Source organism: Rattus norvegicus, chromosome 1 (genome assembly GCF_021556685.1).
Source record: "Rattus norvegicus strain SHRSP/BbbUtx chromosome 1, alternate assembly SHRSP_T2T, whole genome shotgun sequence".
Taxonomy (NCBI): Eukaryota; Metazoa; Chordata; class Mammalia; order Rodentia; family Muridae; genus Rattus; species Rattus norvegicus.
Genome location: NC_141534.1, coordinates 168,080,987 through 168,105,867, shown reverse-complemented (window position 1 = coordinate 168,105,867; position 24,881 = coordinate 168,080,987). Strand labels below are relative to the sequence as shown.

General features: G+C 38.9%; 1 protein-coding gene across 9 annotated transcripts in view; it reads right to left on the bottom strand.

Moving 5' to 3' along the window:
• The window catches only part of Fchsd2 (FCH and double SH3 domains 2), a 320,482-nt gene that overhangs the window by 153,662 nt on the left and 141,939 nt on the right, over nucleotides 1-24,881 (bottom strand). For 3 of the 9 annotated variants that reach the window (XM_087558816.1, XM_087558819.1, XM_087558807.1), the window contains one exon: nucleotides 6,370-6,513. The gene's annotated coding sequence lies outside the window, so the exon portion shown is untranslated. 9 annotated transcript variants of the gene reach the window in all.

Genomic DNA, 24,881 nt, shown 5'->3' with positions numbered 1-24,881 from the left:
CCATTGGATGGTTTTGGCTCCTTTGTCAAAAATCAAGTGACCATAGGTGTGTGGGTTCATTTCTGGGTCTTCAATTCTATTCCATTGGTCTATCTGTCTGTCTCTGTACCAATACCATGCAGTTTTTATGACTATTGCTCTGTAATACTGCTTGAGTTCAGGGATAGTGATTCCCCCTGAAGTCCTTTTATTGTTGAGGATAGCTTTAGCTATCCTGGGTTTTTTGTTATTCCAGATGAATTTGCAAATTGTTCTGTCTAACTCTTTGAAGAATTGGATTGGTATTTTGATGGGGATTGCATTGAATCTGTAGATTGCTTTTGGTAAAATGGCCATTTTTACTATATTAATCCTGCCAATCCATGAGCATGGGAGATCTTTCCATCTTCTGAGGTCTTCTTCAATTTCTTTCCTCAGTGTCTTGAAGTTCTTATTGTACAGATCTTTTACTTGCTTGGTTAAAGTCACACCGAGGTACTTTATATTATTTGGGTCTATTATGAAGGGTGTCGTTTCCCTAATTTCTTTCTCGGCTTGTTTCTCTTTTGTATAGAGGAAGGCAACTGATTTATTTGAGTTAATTTTATACCCAGCCACTTTGCTGAAGTTGTTTATCAGGTTTAGAAGTTCTCTGGTGGAACTTTTGGGATCACTTAAATATACTATCATATCATCTGCAAACAGTGATATTTTGACTTCTTCTTTTCCGATCTGTATCCCCTTGACCTTCTTTTGTTGTCTGATTGCTCTGGCTAGAACTTCAAGAACTATATTGAATAAGTAGGGAGAGAGTGGGCAGCCTTGTCTAGTCCCTGATTTTAGTGGGATTGCTTCAAGTTTCTCTCCATTTAGTTTAATGTTAGCAACTGGTTTGCTGTATATGGCTTTTACTATGTTCAGGTATGGGCCTTGAATTCCTATTCTTTCCAGGACTTTTATCATGAAGGGGTGTTGAATTTTGTCAAATGCTTTCTCAGCGTCTAATGAAATGATCATGTGGTTTTGTTCTTTCAGTTTGTTTATATAATGGATCACGTTGATGGTTTTCCGTATATTAAACCATCCCTGCATGCCTGGGATGAAGCCTACTTGGTCATGGTGGATGATTGTTTTGATGTGCTCTTGGATTCGGTTTGCCAGAATTTTGTTAAGTATTTTTGGGTCGATATTCATAAGGGAAATTGGTCTGAAGTTCTCTTTCTTTGTTGTGTCTTTGTGTGGTTTAGGTATAAGAGTAATTGTGGCTTCGTAGAAGGTATTCGGTAGTGATCCATCTGTTTCAATTTTGTGGAATAGTTTGGATAATATTGGTATGAGGTCTTCTCTGAAGGTTTGGTAGAATTCTGCACTAAACCCGTCTGGACCTGGGCTCTTTTTGGTTGGGAGACCTTTAATGACTGCTTCTATTTCCTTAGGAGTTATGGGGTTGTTTAACTGGTTTATCTGTTCCTGATTTAACTTCGGTACCTGGTATCTGTCTAGGAAATTGTCCATTTCCTGAAGATTTTCAAGTTTTGTTGAATATAGGTTTTTATAGTAAGATCTGATGATTTTTTGAATTTCCTCTGAATCTGTAGTTATGTCTCCCTTTTCATTTCTGATTTTGTTAATTTGGACGCACTCTCTGCGTCCTCTCGTTAGTCTGGCTAAGGGTTTATCTATCTTGTTGATTTTCTCAAAGAACCAACTTTTGGTTCTGTTGATTCTTTCTATGGTCCTTTTTGTTTCTACTTGGTTGATTTCAGCTCTGAGTTTGATTATTTCCTGCCTTCTACTCCTCCTGGGTGTATTTGCTTCTTTTTGTTCTAGAGCTTTTAGGTGTGCTGTCAAGCTGCTGACATATGCTCTTTCCTGTTTCTTTCTGCAGGCACTCAGCGCTATGAGTTTTCCTCTTAGCACAGCTTTCATTGTGTCCCATAAGTTTGGGTATGTTGTACCTTCATTTTCATTAAATTCTAAAAAGTCTTTAATTTCTTTCTTTATTTCTTCCTTGACCAGGTTATCATTGAGTAGAGCATTGTTCAATTTCCAAGTATATGTGGGCATTCTTCCTTGATTGTTATTGAAGACCAGTTTTAGGCCGTGGTGGTCCGATAGCACGCATGGGATTATTTCTATCTTTCTGTACCTGTTGAGGCCCGTTTTTTGACCAATTATATGGTCAATTTTGGAAAAAGTACCATGAGGAGCTGAGAAGAAGGTATATCCTTTTGCTTAGGATAGAATGTTCCATAAATATCCGTTAAGTCCATTTGGCTCATGACTTCTCTTAGTCTGTCTACATCTCTGTTCAATTTCTGTTTCCATGATCTGTCCATTGATGAGAGTTGGGTGTTGAAATCTCCCACTATTATTGTGTGAGGTGCAATGTGTGTTTTGAGCTTTAGGAAGGTTTCTTTTACATATGTAGGTGCCCTTGTATTTGGGGCATAGATATTTAGGATTGAGAGTTCATCTTGGTGGATTTTTCCTTTGATGAATATGAAGTGTCCTTCCTTATCTTTTTTGATGACTTTTAATTGAAAATTGATTTTATTTGATATTAGAATGGCTACTCCAGCTTGCTTCTTCTGACCATTTGCTTGGAAAATTGTTTTCCAGCCTTTCACTCTGAGGTAATGTCTGTCTTTGTCTCTGAGGTGTGTTTCCTGTAGGCAGAAGAATGCAGGGTCCTCATTGGGTATCCAGTTTGTTAATCTATGTCTTTTTATTGGGGAGTTGAGGCCATTGATGTTGAGAGATATTAAGGAATAGTGATTATTGCTTCCTGTTATATTCATATTTGGATGTGAGGTTATGTTTGTGTGCTTTCATTCTCTTTGTTTTGTTGCCAAGACGATTAGTTTCTTGCTTCTTCTAGGTTATAGCTTGCCTCCTTATGTTGGGCTTTACCATTTATTATCCTTTGTAGTGCTGGATTTGTAGAAAGATATTGTGTAAATTTGGTTTTGTCATGGAATATCTTGGTTTCTCCATCTATGTTAATTCAGAGTTTTGCTGGATACAGTAACCTGGGCTGGCATTTGTGTTCTCTTAGGGTCTGTATGACATCAGTCCAGGATCTTCTGGCCTTCATAGTTTCTGGCGAGAAGTCTGGTGTGATTCTGATAGGTCTGCCTTTATATGTTACTTGACCTTTTTCCCTTACTGCTTTTAATATTCTTTCTTTATTTTGTGCGTTTGGTGTTTTGACTATTATGTGACGGGAGGTGTTTCTTTTCTGGTCCAATCTATTTGGAGTTCTGTAGGCTTCTTGTGTGCCTATGGGTATCTCTTTTTTTAGATTAGGGAAGTTTTCTTCTATGATTTTGTTGAAGATATTTACTGGTCCTTTGAGCTGGGAGTCTTCACTCTCTTCTATACCTATTATCCTTAGGTTTGATCTTCTCATTGAGTCCTGGATTTCCTGTATGTTTTGGACCAGTAGCTTTTTCTGCTTTACATTATCTTTGACAGTTGAGTCAATGATTTCTATGGAATCTTCTGCTCCTGATATTCTCTCTTCCATCTCTTGTATTCTGTTGGTGAAGCTTGTATCTACAGCTCCTTGTCTCTTCTTTTGGTTTTCTATATCCAGGGTTGTTTCCATGTGTTCTTTCTTGATTGCTTCTATTTCCATTTTTAATTCCTTCAACTGTTTGATTGTGTTTTCCTGGAATTCTTTCAGGGATTTTTGCGATTCCTCTCTGTAGGCTTCTACTTGTTTATTAATGTTTTCCTGTGTTTCCCTAAGGGAGTTCTTCACGTCTTTCTTGAAGTCCTCCAGCATCATGATCAAATATGATTTTGAAACTAGATCTTGCTTTTCTGGTGTGTTTGGATATTCCATGTTTGTTTTGGTGGGAGAATTGGGCTCCGATGATGCCAAGTAGTCTTGGTTTCTGTTGCTTGGGTTCCTGCGCTTGCCTCTCGCCATCAGATTATCTCTAGTGTTACTTTGTTCTGCTATTTCTGACAGTGGCTAGACTGTCCTATAAGCCTGTGTGTGAGGAGTGCTGTAGACCTGTTTTCCTCTCTTTCAGTCAGTTATGGGGACAGAGTGTTCTGCTTTCGGGCGTGTAGTTTTTCCTCTCTACAGGTCTTCAGCTGTTCCTGTGGGCCTGTGTCTTGAGTTCACCAGGCAGCTTTCTTGCAGCAGATGGTCTTACCTGTGGTCCCGAGGCCCAAGTTCGCTCGTGGGGTGCTGCCCACGGGCTCTCTGCAGCGGCAGCAACCAGGAATACCTGTGCCGCCCCTTCCGGGAGCTTCAGTGCACCAGGGTTCCAGATGGCCTTTGGCTTTTTCCTCTGGCGTCCGAGATGTATGTACAGAGAGCAGTCTCTTCTGGTTTCCCAGGCTTGTTTGCCTCTCTGAAGGTTTAGCTCTCCCTCCCACGGGATTTGGGTGCAGAGAACTGTTTATCAGGTCTGTTTCCTTCAGGTTCCAGTGGTGTCTCAGGCAGGGGTCCTGCCGCTCCTGGGCCCTCCCCCACGGGAGCCCAGAGGCCTTATACAGTTTCCTCTTGGGCCAGGGATGTGGGCAGGGGTGAGCAGTGTTGGTGGTCTCTTCCGCTCTGCAGCCTCAGGAGTGCCCACCTGACCAGGCGGTTGGGTCTCTCTCTCACGGGGTCTGGGAGCAGAGAGCTGCTGCGGGACGGGATCCGCGGGTGTGGGACTTCCCAAGAATAGCTTTTTATAATCCAGAGGATAAGAGTTCTCTGGAGTACCACAGTATAGCATTTGTATCCAATTCTTCACTAAAATTTATACTAAAGAGTAGGAAATATAATTTTTTCTATTTTAACGAAAAATATCCATTAATGCTAGAGACTAAATAGAGACTATTCTAACAAAGATTCAGCAAACCAGTATTTTTCACAGAAAACTACTAAATTAAAAAAAAAGTTTTCTAGCTGACATATATATACAATACCACTTACCATTAACAAATTCTAAGAAACTTCAGAATTTAGTTAGTTTAACTCCCTTAAACCAAGAAAAGATCCTTCATTAAGCATACAATGCCAGTGAACAAATCTTCTTTAGTGTTCCTGTGTGTGTGCACACGTCCACACACGCATTTGATTTAATTTCTCTGACTAGCATACATAATTTCTATCAAGTAATGTTAATTTACCAAATCCCCAAAGCACTTCCTTACTTCTTTCTAACATTACCTAAGCCTCCATCTGCAATTCAGAAACAAGCTCAGCATGTTTTGTACACATCTGTAATCCCAGCATTTGGAGGCTGAAGCAGAAGCATCCCAAATTCAAGGCCAGTCTGGACTACAGAGGTAGCTGAAGGATAGCATGAGCTAAAAGAGAGAGACCCTGTATCAAAAACCAAAACTATGCCTTAGTGGTAGAAGATTTGCCTATTATGTGGGCAGGATAACCATTTAGAACCCAATGCAGACTACACAGTGAGTTCCAGAAAGGGAAAGAAGGGAATGAAAGAGAAAAAAAGAGGAAAAAACACAGGCAGAAATCATCATCTTCACATTAAAATTAAGGTGATGAACAACTTTTTAAAAAAAATCAATTATTTCTTTCATTGTGTTTACTTGAGCAAGCATTATTAGAATCACTTTCATTATGAATTATGTTCCCAATTATAATTTTAAACTGTTAAGTTTGCAAGAGAACTTAATATAGTCTGTAAGTCTACTTTAGTTGGTCACAAGAAAAGTTGTATATTGCAACACATAAAAGCAATCCACAGAAGGGTTGCCACTAAAACTGATTCATAAATGTGTGTGTGTGTGTGTGTGTGTGTGTGTGTGTGTGTGTGTGTGTGTGTGTATACACAAGATAATATGTCTGTACAAGATAAACTCTTGTGAGTTCATCTGGCTGCTCAATGGACTGTGACTCGAGTTCTGGAATATGTGACACCCTCTTCTTGCCTCCTTGGTATTTATATACACATAACAGACATACATATAAGAAAAATAAAAATAAATCTTAAAAAATGATATATTTTCAAAAGCTGTATTAATTCTCAAGTAAAAGAGAATAAAAAGTACCTAATGTACCTTCTACTGAAGATTGATAATGTCTTAGCAGTATTCGATCTTCCATTCATTCAATAAATACTTAATAAAAACTAAGAGAAATGATTACTATCATGACCAGGCAAAATTTTTGGCAAGAGGTTTTTAAAAAGAGTTATTTACCATTGTTTACTTATTTCAGAATGAGACTTGTCATATATGATTACAGAGTCTATCAATTACAAGTTGATTTTAACATTAAATTCAATTCAGTAGCCATTATGTAAAAGAAACAGAACATAAGAGTTTGTCACGTATACTAAAACATGAATGGAGGCTGAGGAGACCTGTAGTCTATAAAGTGCCTATCACTTAAGAATGATCACTTGTACTCACACGGCTCCCTGGCTCCCCAGCATGGTGGTAAACATCTATACCCAGCACTGGGAAAGGACGAAGCTGTACAGGTCCATCTGTGGACCGTTTCACCAGTCTAGCCAATCAGTAAGTTCCTGGGTCACACAGAGAGGCTGGATCAAACTGTAAGGTGGAGAACACTTGAGAAGATACCCAAGTCAACTCTGGCCTTCGTATGCATGCATTTATACTGGGTACATAAGATAACACACACAAAAGTAAAGCAAAATAAACTCAATGTGCATATGTATATTTATTGCAAACTATATGTAGATGAATAACAGAAACTTCTTAATAGTAATAATATGTGCTCTAGTAAGTCAAACCCTTCAAAATTCTTGTATAAATTTTACCAAGGAAAATGAACGGATGCCATTTCAGGACCTTAGACATTTCTCTTTCCTTCCTTACTTAGGTGTTTAAGTTTCTCACATAAGTGCAGTAGGCTGTTAGAAAACATTAGCCAACACAATTTACAGAAGGATGAACATAAATCATTTTCAAAGTTTCTTTTAAAATTATCACATCCTTAGTTAGTATTCATGAGGATAATTTCACAAAAGCAGTCACAAACGAAGGCAGAGGAGCATGGCTATATATAGTTATGCCAGTGGAAGGAAAAGGAAATGTCTCTTTTCTTAAAAAGGAGAAAATAGGTTCAATGAAAATGTTTCCTAAATAATAATTTCATAATACTTTAACCAAATCATTCATTAGTCAGAAATAACACTTTGGAGACCCAGATAATGGTACACAAAGCTGAGTTCATTTGATTCAGACAGGTGGCTGGTCTAGAGCTGTGTTAGCAGCCCAAACCCACCCACAATAGCCCTAAAGACGATTATGCAAATGCCAGCTCCCGAGTATTTTCCCAGGAACAGGAGAAGGGTTCCTAGGAGAAGCTGCGATTGTTCAGCAATCATGTGGAAAAACAAGCAGAGTTGTGTTGGGGATTTTTTTCTCTCCCCCTTAATTGCTTGAGGCAGAGTGTTTTCATTAAGGGAACTACTTCAGAATGTATGATATATATAAACACTTACACATACACACGTGGGTATCTATTTGATGTACATGACTCAAAAACCATGAGCAGTTTATCCCACTCTCATCCCCAAGGTCCCCTGGCTGAACATTCTCCCTTCTTATCAATGCCAGTGCTCATCTGTTAGGTGCCTGTTCCCTTGCCAATAAGACAAAGAGAAACTTAGAAACCTTTTTAACATTTTGCTTTGCACCTTGTTTTACTTTTAGAACAGTCTTCATTTCCTTTCTCATTAGGGACACAAAGTAACAAGTGAAACCCATATGAAATACAACACTGACAAGCCAACTCTATTGCTTAACTGCATACTACTAATATTTTGATATAAAGTCATCAGGGTCTTTAGTTTTCAAGCAGCCTGCTTCTAACATCTGATTTTATGATTCTCTCTAGAACTAAAAGGACTGGGCGTGGTAGCATATGCCGTTAATCTCTGAGCTGGGAAGGCAGAGATCTCTGTGAGTTGAAGCCCAGCCTAATCTACATCTAGGCCAACAACCTGAGTTGAATCTCCAGGATTCACCTGGTAGAAGGAAGACTTCCACAGTTAGACCATTTAGAGAGGGGATGGGGAGGGGAGGGGAAGAAAAGGGAGGTAGGGAGGGAGAAGAGAGAGAGAACTAATGTTCTTTCACATTTTTTTACGGTGTGATTTCTGACTATACAACATTCAAAAACAATATACCTCATTTACTCCGTGTCTTGTCCTACTCAACCCTCAATTCTCTCTTCTGTATTAGACTGCGTCACTGCTTATTTTGATTAAGCTACTAAGATGCAATTTCCTTTGTTACTGTGATGGAACTCGAAGGAGTATATTTAAGGAAGGAGATTATGACATTCATCATAAATATAATCTTAAATATATTTAATTCATATAATATATAAATATATTATTTTAAAATAAGGCATTGTAACTTAAAAGTTGAATAAAGAATACAAGCATATACTTCACTACTCATGGAACAGATTGGTATCTTTAAGAGCTCTTTTAAATGATTTTGCCAGCTTTGAAATGACTGTTCCTTATGGGAACAGGGAACTGTAATCATGTCTCCACTTCGTTACAGTGTGTTTAATGTCATTCATACACTCATTTGTTAGTCCTAAATTCAAACAAATGTGTCACAATCACAGCTTAAAAAGAGTACACACCCTGGTAAGAAAAGTATTTAGTTTTCTTTAAAAAGGGAGGGAGGAGTTGTATATTCTAACATAGGTATGCAGTAGAAGGGCAAATGTAATGCATTCTATTTCCTGTTCAAAAATATTTTTTTTCTTTTTTCTTTTTTTAGGAGCTGGGGACCAAACCCAAGGCCTTGCGCTTACCACTGAACTAAATCCTCAACCCAAATACTTTTAACATAACATAACATAGGGTGGCTAAAAATTTAAAACACCATAGCACATGTAAGCAAAGATCAGAGAAACTTGAAGCCTTATATGTTGCTACTGAAAATGCAAAATGGTAGAATCGCTTCAAAAGTCAGCTTAGGAAGATCCTGAAAATACCAGGAATTAAGCTGGCTATAAACCCAAGAAAACTAAAAGTGCATGTCCACTTAAAAACTTGTACAATAAGATGGCTCAGCGGGTAAAGGTCATGCTACCAAGTCTAACAACCTGAGTCTGACCTCCAGGACTCACTTAGTGAAAGGAAGAAGCTAGCTCCTGGAAGTATCCTCTAACTTCCAGACGTGGGCACAAACAAGTGTAATTAAAACAAACAACAATAACAAACACCTTGCAGGTAGGATGGCGTACACCGCATACACCTTTAATCCCAGACGCTTACTATGGTAAGAGGCAGAGGCCCCTAACTATAAACTTCTCTAGCCAAGGTCTGGGATGCTCTACCCTGAGTTGTTCTTCCCTGTATAATCCAGCCATTTTGGTTACCAGGCCCTTTACTCTCCTGGCTTTCCCTGCCCCTGCTCCTCGTAAGGCCCACTCAGGGTCATGTTGACTCTGGACTCTCACTATATTTGGCTGTCTATTTTGTGTATTACTGAATTGCCTTAGTAATTTTATGGGTCTTTAGAGCAAGAAATGGTACAAAGGTGATATAGTCTATCCTTGCTTGCATCCACAATTTCCTTCACAATAGCCACAGATAATATAAAATATCTTGCGGGTAACTCTAACCAAACAAGTGAAAGACCTTTATGATAAGAACTTCAAGTCTATCAAGAAAGATCGAAGAAGATCTCAGAAAATGGAGAGATCTCCCATGCTCATGGATTGGCAGAACTGACATAGTAAAATTTGCCACCCTACCAAAGGCAATCTACAGATTCAACACAATCCTCATCAAAATCCCAACACAATTCTTCCAAGACAAGGAAAGAGCAATTCTCAAATTCATCGGTAAAGCCAAAAAAAAAAAAAAAAAAAAAAAAAAAAACCAGAATAGCAAAAAAAAAAAAAATTCTTAACAATAAAAGAATGGCTGGGCTCTCTGCTCCCAAACCCCGTGGGAGAGAGACCTCACCGCCTGATCAGGTGGGCACTCCTGAGGCTGCAGAGCGGAGGAGACCACCAACACTGCCCACCCCTGCCCACATCCCTGGCCCAAGAGGAAACTGTATAAGGCCTCTGGGTTCCCGTAGGGGAGGGCCCAGGAGCGGCAGGATCCCTGCGCCTGAGACACCGCCAGAACCTGAAGGAAACAGACCGGATAAACAGTTCTCTGCACCCAAATCCCGTGGGAGGGAGAGCTAAACCTTCAGAGAGGCGGACACGCCTGGGAAACCAGAAGAGACTGCACTCTGTGCACATCCAGACGCCAGAGGAAAACACCAAACGCCATCTGGAACTCTGGTGCACGGAGGCTCCCGGAAAGAGCGGCGCAGATCTTCCCGGTTGCTGCCGCCGCGGAGAGGACTTAGGCAGTACCCCACGAGCAAACTTGAGCCTTGGAACCACAGGTAGGACCAACTTTTCCCCTGCAAGAAACCTGCCTGGTGAACTCAAGACACAGGCCCACAGGAACAGCTGAAGACCTGTAGAGAGGAAAAACTACACGCCCGAAAGCAGAACACTCTGTCCCCATAACTGGCTGAAAGAAAACAGGTCTACAGCACTCCTGACACACAGGCTTATAGGACAGTCTAGCCACGGTCAGAAATAGCAGAACAAAGTAACACTAGAGATAATCTGATGGCGAGAGGCAAGCGCAGGAACCCAAGCAACAGAAACCAAGACTACATGGCATCATCGGAGCCCAATTCTCCCACCAAAGCAAACACTGAATATCCAAACACACCAGAAAAGCAAGATCTAGTTTCAAAATCATATTTGATCATGATGCTGGAGGACTTCAAGAAAGACATAAAGAACTCCCTTAGAGAACAAGTAGAAGCCTACAGAGAGGAATCGCAAAAATCCCTGAAAGAATTCCAGGAAAACACAATCAAACAGTTGAAGGAATTAAAAATGGAAATAGAAGCAATCAAGAAAGAACACATGGAAATAACCCTGGACATAGAAAATCAAAAGAAAAGACAAGGAGCTGTAGATACAAGCTTCACCAACAGAATACAAGAGATGGAAGAGAGAATCTCGGGAGCAGAAGATTCCATAGAAATCATTGACTCAACTGTCAAAGATAATGTAAAGCGGAAAAAGCTACTGGTCCAAAACATACAGGAAATCCAGGACTCAATGAGAAGATCAAACCTAAGGATAATAGGTATAGAAGAGAGTGAAGACTCCCAGCTCAAAGGACCAGTAAATATCTTCAACAAAATCATAGAAGAAAACTTCCCTAACCTAAAAAAAGAGATACCCATAGGCATACAAGAAGCCTACAGAACTCCAAATAGATTGGACCAGAAAAGAAACACCTCCCGTCACATAATTGTCAAAACACCAAACGCACAAAATAAAGAAAGAATATTAAAAGCAGTAAGGGAAAAAGGTCAAGTAACATATAAAGGCAGACCTATCAGAATCACACCAGACTTTTCGCCATAAACTATGAAGGTCAGAAGATCCTGGACAGATGTCATACAGACCCTAAGAGAACACAAATGCCAGCCCAGGTTACTGTATCCTGCAAAACTCTCAATTAACATAGATGGAGAAACCAAGATATTCCATGACAAAACCAAATTTACACAATATCTTTCTACAAATCCAGCACTACAAAGGATAATAAAGGGTAAAGCCCAACATAAGGAGGCAAGCTATACCCTAGAAGAAGCAAGAAACTAATCGTCTTGGCAACAAAACAAGGAGAATGAAAGCACACAAACATAACCTCACATCCAAATATGAATATAACAGGAAGCAATAATCACTATTCCTTAATATCTCTCAATATCAATGGCCTCAACTCCCCAATAAAAAGACATAGATTAACAAACTGGATACGCAATGAGGACCCTGCATTCTGCTGCCTACAGGAAACACACCTCAGAGACAAAGACAGACACTACCTCAGAGTGAAAGGCTGGAAAACAACTTTCCAAGCAAATGGTCAGAAGAAGCAAGCTGGAGTAGCCATTCTAATATCAAATAAAATCAATTTTCAATTAAAAGTCATCAAAAAAGATAAGGAAGGACACTTCATATTCATCAAAGGAAAAATCCACCAAGATGAACTCTCAATCCTCATCTTCGGTTGGTTTATATACAAGTGTGCAATTTCTAGGCTTGAACGTAAAATGATGCTATCTGGTGCTGGATAGAGGAGCCTTATTTTTTATTATGGCAGCTTGCTATTTTTGTAATATGGTGATTTGGTTGAACACATTAAAGTACAGTAGTAACTGATCTCCCCCTCTTCCTGGATGAGTGAGGAGATGATTAAATGTTGATGTCAGCATCCATGAGCATATTCAGATGAGCTTCTGCTTCTGTTGAAAAGGATGCTGTGTTTGATTGTGGTCCGAAGCTTTGAAGCACTACTTGGCATCTCCTTCCTTGGAGGTCTCACTGTTTAAACATAACAGATTTGATAGCTTGTTGGTAAGGTGAGGTCCAGCTTGTCTCCACTAGGTCATCTTCATGTGAATCCGGTGGTTATACGGTTTTGTTCTAGGGATATTTCATTTTTTTTAATAACGGTTTTAGCTGACATTCATGGAGAGAATGAATCCTTAGAAGTGTGCCACTAGTGAAAGGAAATCCTGTCTAGAGTATGTTTCTTTACAAAGCTGTGTCACACCATCCTTTGGGCCCTCTGCTGGAAAAGTAGAATCAAGTCTCAAATAATGCCTTTTAAATTGTATCCTCTAGTATTATAGATGTAGGACAGTACTGTATCATACCTCTGTGGATGTAAAATAGCTTGTACCTGCTTTATGATACGTAGTAGTGACCGTGCTTTATCAGAGCTGTTTTTAATGATGTTGCTCAGAATGTTTTCTTTCCAGATGATGATTGAGAAGCTAATTTAAAAAAAAATGGTGCCAGGTACCACAAGAGTAACAGAACTGTGCTGTTTTCTCGGGTTTTGTTTTTTTTACTTTTTTTTTTTAATGGAGTGTGCTGGATGTCTCTACAGTTTTGGTCAGATGACTGCAGAACCTGGAAAAGCTGTTGCTGCTGTTGATGCATAACACACTGCTATTATTGGTCTTTTTATATAAATATAAATATATATATACAGATAAAAAAAAAAAAAGAATGGCTGGGGTCACCATCCCTGATATCAAGCTCTAATACAGAGCAATAGTGATAAAAACTGCATGGTATTGGTACAGAGACAGACAGGTTGATCAATGGAATAGAACTGAAGATCCAGAAATAAAAACACACACTTACTCACACTTGATCTTTGACAAAGAAGCCAAAAATATACAATGGGGGGAAAGATATCTAATGGATATCTGTATGTAGAAAAATGAAAATAAACCCATATATGTCACCATGCACAAAGCCCAAGTAGATCCAAGTGGATCAAGGACCTCAACATAAAACCAGATACACTGAGTCTAATAGAGGAGAAAGTGGGGAAGAGCCTTGGACTCATTGGCACAGGCACAAATTTCCTAAACAGAACTCCAATGGCTCATGCTCTAAGATCAAGAATTGATAAATGGGACCTCATGAAACTGGAAAGCTTCTGTAAGGCAAAGGACATAGTCAATGAGACAAATCAGCATCCTACAGATTGGGAAAAAAATCTTCACTAACCCCACATCTGATAGAGGACAAATATACAAAATATAGAAAGAACTCAAGACGCTAACCACAAAAACAAACAAACAAACAAACAAACAAACAAGCCAAGCAAAAAATATAGCCAAGTATAAAACTAAACCGAGAATTCACAATAGAGGAATCTCGAATGGCTGAGAAGCACCTAAAGAAATGTTCAAGTCCGGGGCTGGGGATTTAGCTCAGTGGTAGAGCACTTACCTAGGAAGCGCAAGGCCCGGGGTTCGGTCCCCAGCTCCGAAAAAAAGAACCAAAAAAAAAAAGAAATGTTCAAGTCCTTAGTGATGCAAATCAAAACAACCCTGTCAGAATGGTTAAGATCAAAACCTCAGGTGACAAAAAAAAACAAAAACAAAACAAAACCTCAGGTGACAACACATGTTGGTGAGGGTGTGGAGAAAGAATACTCCTCCATTGCTGGTGGGATTGCAAACTGGCACAACCACTCTGGAAATCAATTTGGAGGTTCCTCAGAACACTGGAAATAGACCTACCTAAAGACCCAGAAATACCACTCTTGGGAATATACCCCAAAGATGTCCCACCAAGCCACAAGGGCACATGTTCCACTATGTTCATAACGTCCTTATTTGAGATAGCCAAAAGTTGGAAACACAACAAGATGTTCCACAACAAAAGAATGGATACAGAAAATGTGGTTCATTTACACAATGGAATACTACTCAGCTTAGAACAAGGACAACCTGAGTTTTGCAGGCAAATAGATGGAACTAGAAAATATCATCGTGAGTGAGGTAACTCAGAACCAAAAGGACATGCATGATATGTTCTCACTAATAAGTGGATATTAGCCAAAAAAAAAAAATTACAGATAGATAGAGTCCACAGAACTCAAAAAAGGTCAACAAGCTGAAGGGCCCAAGTGAGGATGCCTCAGAAGAAAGCAACCACAAGGCAGGAGGGAGAGAGAGACAGAGGAGGGAAAGGGGATGGTAGGGAGGAGAACTTGATCTGGTATTGGGTAAGGGGGGAAAGGACTGAAGCAGCAGAAAGAATGGAAACAGGCAACCTCAGGAGGAAGGAGGTTGGGAGGACCCTCTAGAATGTACCAGAGACCTGGGAAGTGAGAGACTCTCAGGATTCAAAGGGGTTGGGGGGGGGGGCTAAATGAAAGGCCCTACAGTGGGGAGAGGGAACTTATTAAATCTACCTCCACCAGAAAGACAGGGCATCAAGTGAGGGATGAGGTTGCTATCCCACAGCCAAAACTCTGATGCTGTCTAAAAGAACTGCAGGGATGGAAATGGAGAAGAGCCTGAGGAAAAGAAGGTCCAGTGACAGGCCCAAAGTAGATTCCAGCTCAAGGGAAGGCTCCAAGACATGACACCATTACTAAGGCTATGGGGTATTCATACCATGACTGCTCTCCAAAAGACCCAACAAGCAGCTGAAAGAGTCAGATGCAGGTATGTGTACCCAACCAAGGAACAGAAGCTGCTGACTCCTCTGGTTGAATTAGGGGAAAGCTGGAGGGAGCTAAGGAAGAGGGAACCCTGCAGGAGAACCAGCAGTCTCAATTAACCTGGATCCCTGAGATCTCTTAGACACTGGATCACCAAACAGCATACACCAGCTGAGATGAGGCCTCCACCACATATACAGCAGAGGACTCCCGGGTATGGGTTCAGTCAGAGAAGATGCACCTAACCCTCAAGAGACTGAAGGCCCCAGGAAGTTTAGAGGTCGGGTGGGGTGGGTGGGGACACTCTTATGGAGACCAGAGTGGGGAGTGCAGGAGGTGGGGGGCAGAGAGGAGGTATGGGATGTGGAACCCTGGGAGGGGAATAAAATCTGGAGTGTAAAAATAAATAAATTAATTAATTTAAAAGAGATTTTTACAAGCTATTGCCATCTGGCTTAACACCTGCTTTTGTGAATAAAATTTTATTGCATGTCAGCCACACCCGTTGACCTACATGTTATCTGTTATTGTTTGTTTGTTTGTTTGTTTATGGAGTAGCTGCTACAGAGACCCATTGATCTGTAAAGCCAAAAATCTTAGCTGAAAAGTTACCAACAGCCAAATAGAGGCATGGTAATATCTAATACAATTCATTTAATATTTCAACAACTATTAAGGCATTTTAGGGAATTTTAGGGAATGTTTGTCCTTTCTTTCTACTGATTTACACCCTGTTCCTAGTCTTCCTAGTCTCCAGAATCAGTATTTATTCAGATCACTCTTCTATGAAACCTAGTTTAAACCTTTTTACATATTTTGTTTCCAGTCATTATTCCTCAGACATTGATACATAGGTCAGAGCCAATGTATTCTTGTGGGTAATAGGTTTAAACTCTTCAAATAAAATTCGTGTTATTTTTTCTTTCAAATTTTACTGTGTCTTTCATGTTGATTAGGCATTCAGCTTGTAGCTATAGTTAATACAAATGGTGTTACACTATCAGGCATTTTTACATTAGCAGCTCCTACTGGGAGTAAACTGAAACCACTGTGCCTCTCACCTATCTTGCTGTTAAGTCACCTCATTTTATACTGAGTCTGTTGCAGGGCATTTACATTTACTTCTGTGAGATTCCACTGCATTAAGCTTAATTCATTATGCTAGTACTGTAAGAAGTTTCTGCATCCTGTCACTGGCATGCGCACGTGCATGCATGCGCACACACACTTTCAAAAAATTTTAAACAATACAAAAATAAAACTTCTGTAAGCATATGTGGAACAGGTCACTCTCATTAAATTAGACTTGAGATTACTATTAAATAGGGTGCTCTTAAAAAGGCCTCTTTCAGGGGAAACCAGGAATGATTTAAAAACAGAAATTGGAGCTGAGTGGTGGTAGCCCACACCTTCAATCCAAGCAATACAGAGACAGGCAGATCTCTGAATTCAAGGTCAGCCTGGTCTATAGAGTACATTCCAGGACAGCCAGGGTTACAGAGTGATATCCTGTCTGGACAAACAAAACAAACAAACAAACAACAAAAAAACCAGAAATTACAACAAAGGTACACATTGCCTCTTGAGGGTAGCACTGTCGTCAATCTAAACTAGATTAAATTAGTATCAAGAACTAATTTATGCTGTTAAAATTTTAAATACTGACGTATATAGTTTCATTTTAGTGTGGTTTAGAAGCATTTCTAAATATAAAGCTGCAGTTTCATTTGCTTTATGTTTAATGCTGTAAGACAGCAACTGCAGAGGTCCTTTGACTCTCTATATGAACATGTGTGCTGATTAGTCCTGATTACTAAAGTGGTAGGATTGACAGTTACCCCGAAGATGAAGACAATCTTTTGGGTCAGTGCATGAGGGTGTTTCTAGAGAAGTTTAACAGTGGCAAGAAAACCAACCCTGAATGTGGGCAGTACCATCCTATCCAATGGGACTCCATTAGAGAAGCTGAGCATCAGTATTCATCTTTATGTTGCCAACCACAAGACACAATGTGACAAGATGTCTTAAATTTCCATCACCAGCCTTCCCTACTACACCATGAGCCAAAATACAGTCTTTCTTCCTTATGTTGCTTTTGTCAAGCATTTTATTGCAAGAACAATAAAACTAAAATAACAGGCAAGAGGACAGTTTCAGCAACCACACTAAACACTTTTCCCAATTGTCTTTTTCCCCTATATTTATTGAAATATAACTTTCTACAAAATTTAAAATTTTTAAGCTCATTATTAGAACCTTTAATGCATCTTTCCCAATCACTCATCTTATTGAGTTTTCTAAATTATCCATTCACAAATTAGTAAGAGACACAGAAAAAGACAGGCAGACAGACAGATACATAGACAAGGACACAGAAAGACACAGGAGGGGGGCATCCTTTAAAACAAACAGCTGTAGTGCATACAGGGTAATAAATTACAGCAGTGACTACTTTAGTAACTTGTTGGAGCACAGTTACAGCCATTTGTTTCCCAACTGTAGCTTGCATTCTCCATTAGCAAAGATAGTTAACTTGGCAGAGACCATATGACATTCAAAATATGAAATATTTACTGTTTTGTCCTTTAGGGGTGAGAGAGGGAGTTGGCCAAGCTCCTCTCTGGATGGCTAAACATAATCCATTCCAACGATCTCTCATTCTTTTTTTTTTTTTTTTTTTTTTTTCCTTTTTTCGGAGCTGGGGACCGAACCCAGGGCCTTGTGCTCGACGATCTCTCATTCTTATCCTTCCTCCAATTATTCATAAAGTTAAGACTGAGGTAATTAAACATTCTACCCTTACACTGCTGCCTCATATTCCTGACTCAGCCTGCTGAGGGCTGAGATTATATGTATGAACCACCACGCCATCTTTATTCAACAGTTTTTAAAGTGATACATTTATATTAAGAAGCAATAATCATCTGGGTGTGGTGGCACACACCTGCAATCTTAACACTCTAGAAGCTAATGATTACCGTGCCTATGAGGCCAGTTTGGGCTACAGAGTAAATCCAATGTCAACCTGAGCTCCACAGCAAGACTCTGTCTCTTAAATCACAAATAAATAACCCCAGAGAAACAAAAGAATAATGAGGAAGTCAGGAAGATCTATCCTACTGAAGACTCAGATCATATGGACCTCTTCAGCCACTCCCCAACCTCAAGTCCCTGAATAAAACTGTTTGACTCCTCCACAAAAGAAGGAAAAGCATCAATAATCAAACAGTACAGAAAATACTGTTGTACGGATATACTTTGGATTTTACTTGCTACTTGTAATCTAATCTTAATACATTAAACTCATCCATTGTTACCTAATTCAATTACATTAAAATAAAATCCTGTTCTGAAAAAGTAATGTCAAAGTAGGTCATTACAGTCCTTTATGAATTATAAATGCAAAACCTAGAAAATAGAAGGATATCCTGCTATTCTGAGAATGATCCCTTACTGTTAAACACCTCTTAAATAATTTCCTATGATTTTTAAAAATTCCCTTGCAATATACACAATGAATACAAATTCTTAAAAAAAAAACATAAGCTGCAATCCATTTTAAAATTTTTAACATTAGAACAATAGTGGTAGGATATTTTAAGCACTTATCAATATATCAACAAGTATTTTGGTTCTGCCCTTTATAAAGTGTGACCTATAAGAAGGGAAACATGATACCTCTCCATGGTGAGTTTCTACCCTAGTTGAAGTCTTCCAAATACTTGCAAAGCAAGCAATGCTTCTGACATCTAAGGGTACAGAGGAATTTGCCAACAAAAACAAAACTTTAGAAATCAGAAGTACAAAGTGCTAGCTTTAAGCCACAAAATATTCAAGGAAGTTATTAAAATAATTATGAAACATGTTTTTCATTTTATTTTTTATTAATTTAGATGATGAGATGGGCCCCAGGGCTTCATACAACCTAAGCTCTTTACCACTGAGCTATACCCTTAGCCAAGTTATCACTTTTTAAAAAATAGTTTTTATTCTTTTACATATGAGTGTTTTGCCTGCATGTTTGTCTGTGCACCATGTATGTGCCTGGTGCCTTGCTTGTGGAGGCCAGAAGGTGATAACAGATCTCCTGAAACTGGAGTTGTAGATAGTTGGTTTGTTTTTTTGTTTTTTTGTTTTTTTAATTAACTTGAGTATTTCTTATATACATTTCGAGTGTTATTCCCTTTCCCGGTTTCCAGGCAAACATCCCCCTAATCCCTCCCCCCTCCCCTTCTTTATGGGTGTTCCCCTCCCCATCCTCCCCCCCTTGCCGCCCTCCCCCCAACAATCTAGTTCACTGGGGGTTCAGTCTTGGCAGGACCCACGGCTTCCCCTTCCACTGGTGCTCTTACTAGGATATTCATTGATAGGTCAGAGTCCAGGGTCAGTCCATGTATAGTCTTTAGGTAGTGGCTTAGTCCCTGGAAGCTCTGGTTGCTTGGCATTGTTGTACATGTCAGCCACCATATGAATGCTACAAATTGAACCTGGGTCCTCTGAGAGACCAAACAGCAAGAGTTCTTAACCACTGAGCCATCTCTCCAGCCCAAATTACTTTCTTTTAAAATTGTTTTATGTATGTATGCATGTGGAAGTCCAAGTTCTGTTCTACCATGTGGAATCTAGGAATAAAATAGGTTATCAGGTATGGTGATAGTAGATGAATGCCTTTACTAGCTGAGCTTTCTCTCATCTCATGACAAAGCACTTTTCTTTTTTTTTTTTTTTCATTTTTTAATTGAATATTTTCTTTATCTACAGTTTAAATACTATCCTCCTCCCCAGATTCCCCTCTGGAAACCGCCTATCCTATCCCTCCCACATGGAGGGACCCATGGCTCCAGTCATATATGTACCAGAGGATGGCATTGTCTGGCATCAATAGGAGAAGAAGCCCTTGGTCCTGTGAAGGCTCGTTTCCTTAGTGTAGGGGAATGACCAGTCGTTGAGGTGGGAGTAGGTGGGTGCGTGGAAGAGGGAGCATCTACATAGAAGCAGGAGGAGGGGCGTGGGAGTGGGGAGGATAACATTTAAAATGTAAATACATAAAATACCCAATAAAAATGTCATAAAAAATAAAATCTTTAACTTAAAAAAAAAAAGAAATACCACCACCAACAAAGAAAACCCTGCTCTACCTAGGTCGGTATAGAATTGTAATTCTAGCACTCAAGGGGCCAAAGCATGAGAATCCTGAGTTCAAGACTGAGATATAAGTAAAACTTTGTCTTAAAATAAAATAGGAAATGGAGAAGGAATGTAGGAGCAGATGACCAGGAGGAGGCAGTGAGCAGGATGTAAAGTAAATAAATAAAAACTAAAATTATATTTAAAAAATAATAAGATAAAATTAAACCTGCTTTTAAAAAAATTCCCAGTCATCCCTGCTATTGTTTACAGGATAGCTCTAAGTTCATTTCTCCACAAATGAAGTTTTTACATATATGCCCACAGACATAGCAATGTCCTGGTTCATCTTAAGAGTCTCCAGGCATTTACTGTTACTATTTTCCTATTTTTTAAGATTTTATTTAATTTTATATATGAGTGATCTATCTGCATAATATCCTACATGCCAGAAGAAGTTATCAGATCCTGTTACAGATGGTTGTGAGCCACCATGTGGTTGCTGGGAATTGAACTCAGGACCTCTGGAAGAGCAGTCAGTGCTCTTAACCACTGAGCCATCTCTCCAGCCCCTATTGTCCTACCTTATAGACTGATGACATGAAGCACAGGTAGTTAAGGTCTGAGGTTACAAAGCCACTAACACAACTGATATTCAAACCATAGTCTTCATCAGGCTTTATTCTCAACTTAGAAAAGTTTTATTCTTCAGAATTCCATCTTTTATTTTTTCATTTTGGATTTTTGAGACAGTGATTCTGTGTTGCCATGGCTGGCCTTGAATTCAAAGAGCCACCTGCCTCTGCCTCCTAGTGCTGAGATTAAAGGTGTGTGCCAACAGGGCCCATCCAGAATTCCACTTTTGAGGGTTAAATTTTCTAATGAATAAAATCTAAAAATGTATAAGCTAGGCTTCAGGTAAGGAATTGAGCCAAACAGCCCAAAGGGTCCCAACATATATGAATAGGTGTACCACCATGTTCCACAGTAATTAACTGAGTGTCAGAGAGAGGCACAAACTTTCTGTCCTGATTATTACTAGTATAAATTGTTACTTGTGACTTGTCATATTGCTAACATAAAGTTCTGACTAAGCAACTATACTTTGTCTCATACTATAGTCATTTAGACATATATATATATGTCTATTATATATATACTATTTGATTACAAACCTTTTGAAGATAATCAATTTTTATCTACTCTTACATATTAACTTAAGAAACCATGTGCTCCTCTTTATTAAACACTCACTAAATTGTAACATTTAAGACAGTAAAAAACCACTTGCTTGAATAAATAACATTTGTTAATACTTCATTAAAATAAGTGGCTTGAGTCAATATTTGATTCATTTTTATTAGTTTTATGAAAATCAAGAGCATAATTCTATTAAATTATATGGAGTAATTTTTAAAATGATGAAAGGTAGGTCATTATATGGATAACAGAACTGGATCTTAAAAGAAAAGGTTTACAAACTACTTAAATCAAAGTTTGGGTCAAGCAAGATGGTTTACCAGGTAAAGCATTTGCTGCACAAACCTGACAACCTGAGTTTAATCTGCAGAACCTGTGTGACAAAATTAGAGTTTCTATTGCTGTGGTAAAACACTGAGCAAAAACAATTTGGAGAGGAAAGAGTTTACTTCTACTTTTAACTCTCAGATCACATTCTACTGCCGAGGAAAATCAGGGCAGGAACTCAAGGCAGAAACTGAAGCAAAAGTCATGGAGGAATGCTGCTTATAGGTTTGTTCTCCACATACACATACATGTGCCCAGAATGGCACCACCCACAGTTGAGATGGGCCCTCCCGAATCAATCTCTGGCCCGTAGGCCAATCTGGTAGGGCATTCTCTCAACTGAAGTTCCCAATGACTCTGGCCTTTGTAACTGTGGGAAAAAACAAAACAAAACAACCATACAACTAACCAAGCCGCCATGACATCAGACAGCTGACTCCTGAAAATGACTTCTACCTTCACACACATATCATACCTAAATATACATACACCCATACAATAAGTTTTTAAATAACAAATGTAAACTTTATGTAAATGATTAATGTATAAGAATATTAAGAAGTAATTTATGCTATAGGAACAACTGTCGTTCTCAATTTTTGGTAAAAAGTTAAAAATATTTTAAATTTTATTTTATGTATATGAAATCTTTTGCCTCCATATATGTATGTGCATTTCTGGTGCCCTCAGAGGTCAGAAGAGGACATCAGATCCTCTGACTAGACTTACAGATGGCTGTACAGCACCATGGGGTTGTGGAAATAGAACCAGTGCTTTTAACTGATGAGTCCTCTCTAGTCCTCTATAAAGACATATTTTTAACAGGTTTCTCCAATGAAGAGTAACATCAATTTCTACTCTAAATGTTAATATCTAGAGGAAGAAAGCATCCTTCATTTTTCACACACCCAGTGTTACAACGTGTCAAGTACTACACTAATTACTAGAAGACTTCATAAGCAAAATGGAATCCTGCACGCCAGGACTTTACAGGTGAGAGCGCAGCACAAACACTCACACAGGATGTTTCCTAGGAAGCGCTATGGTCCCCTCTTCTTTGAATTTTTATTTTTATTTGATGTATATAGGTGCTTTGTCTCCATGTGTATATGTGTACCATGTAAGATAGTCAGAAGAGGGCATCAGATCACCAGTGATGGGCTTTACAGATGGTTGTAAGCTGCCATGTGGCTGCTGGAAACCAAATCTAGGTCCTATCTCTACAGCTCCTGGTTAATAATAATAATAATAATAATAACAACAACAACAACAATAAGTGGATAGAGGGACAGATAAGATACTAGTCTCTATGGGCAATTACCTTATTTGTTGGGAGGGTTTTAAAGATTTAAGTAATTATTTAGTGGCTTTGTTTGTTTAATCTGCTTGAAGCTATAAATAGACAGGAATGGGTGTTCTCATCATTCTGATCTCTAGATAAAATTCTAAAGTCCCTGAAACTTCCATGAGAAGTTTCTGGTGCTTCCTAGTTTCAGCTATTAAACAATCTCAGGGGAATAAAATGGTACAGTTTAGTTTAGATTCCAATCTCTGATTAAAATAAGAACTACAAACAAACGCCAAAACTATATAGAATTTAGGATTTGAAAAAGGTACATAGTTCTTAAGGTTTGACTAGTTTTTACTTACTCAGAATTTACAAAGTTAAACTGTGAGAAGAAGAAGAAAGACTATAAATATGAAAGACTAACTCATTAGAAATTGACCCCTTGAGTCTACAGACAGTGACAGAGAAAAAAGAGTGCAGGTTTTTAACTGGACTCTAAGGCTCAGACTGTACCAGGGACACTTCCAGAACCTACGACTTGAATTTTAAAGTGAGATAATAGCCCAGATCTGATGGTGTCAGTGTAATAATTTTAAGTACAACAATGATGACTAGCTGCCTCTGAGGTTAAGAACACACACTGCTCTTACAGAACACATGCGTTCAGTTCCCAACACCTGTATCAGACCATTCATAATTGCCTGTAACTTTAGCTCCAGTGAACCCAATTGCAGCAGGGGATACCTACACATAATTAAAAATAAAAAATAAGTCAGTGCTGGAGAGTTTGCTCAGGGGTTTTAAACACTTGGTGCTCTTATAAAGGTCCAGTACCCACACAGTTGCCCACAGTCATCTCTGTGTCCAGTTCCAGGGCACCTGATGCCCTCTTCCAGCCTCCTTGGGTACTAGGCAAATGTGATACACATACATATGTACACACAAAAAACTCCTATACATAAAAAAATAAATTTTGCTGGGTATGATTCACACACCAACCTTTAATCACAGGACTCAGGAAGCAACAAAAGGAGATCTCTGAGTTTAGGCTAACTTAACCTACATAGTTTCAGTGCAGTCACAGATATGGAGTGAGACTCCATCTCAAAAAATAAAATAATATAAATCTTTAAAAAATAAATAAATAGGGAGGGACTGAGGAGAGAAGAAAGGGGAAACTGCAGCAGGGATGTAAAAAAACATATTAAAAAACTATTCAAAGATAATAAAAATAAACAAAAATAGATAAAATACTGGTATGCTCATCTACTCCAAAAACTTACTTATGCCATTAATTCAGGAGTTAGCATATTCATGCTTTCGATCACATTGTATAGGTAGCTACACTAAGAAGTTTGAACTGAAATCTGGGTAGGAAAATCATACTGAGTTATATACTGGTCCCAGAGAGCTGCTAAACGAAAGCTCATTAATGTGTGTTTTCAAGACCAGAAAAATGTATGTTTTCCCAGTTCCACAGGTTAGACTTCTGAACCTGCAGCCTTCTTTGTGAATGAGAGAATCTGTTTGGGCATCTTTATTGGCGCATAGGGATAGCCAGTTTTCCTTGACATTTCTGATTCACAGACTCATCGCTCCAGTTCCTGTCTCTATCTTCACATGCCTTTATACACTCTGTGAATGAATTCTATGTATAAACGTCCCCATCAAAGGCACCAGTCTCTGGGTTAGGGTCAGCCTACTTGAACCCATCTACAAAGTTACCCTTCCAGATAAGGTCACATTCACGTGTTCTGCTAGTTAAGTTTAGAGTCCCACTACCAACCCACTACAAAACCTTATTTGCTTTCAAGAATGCATAAAATAATTGAAAAAGAAGTCATCCCTAAAGCATTTTAAAATGATTATATGACCTGAGGTCTTCACTTATCTCACTATAAACTGACTCCTATTACTGA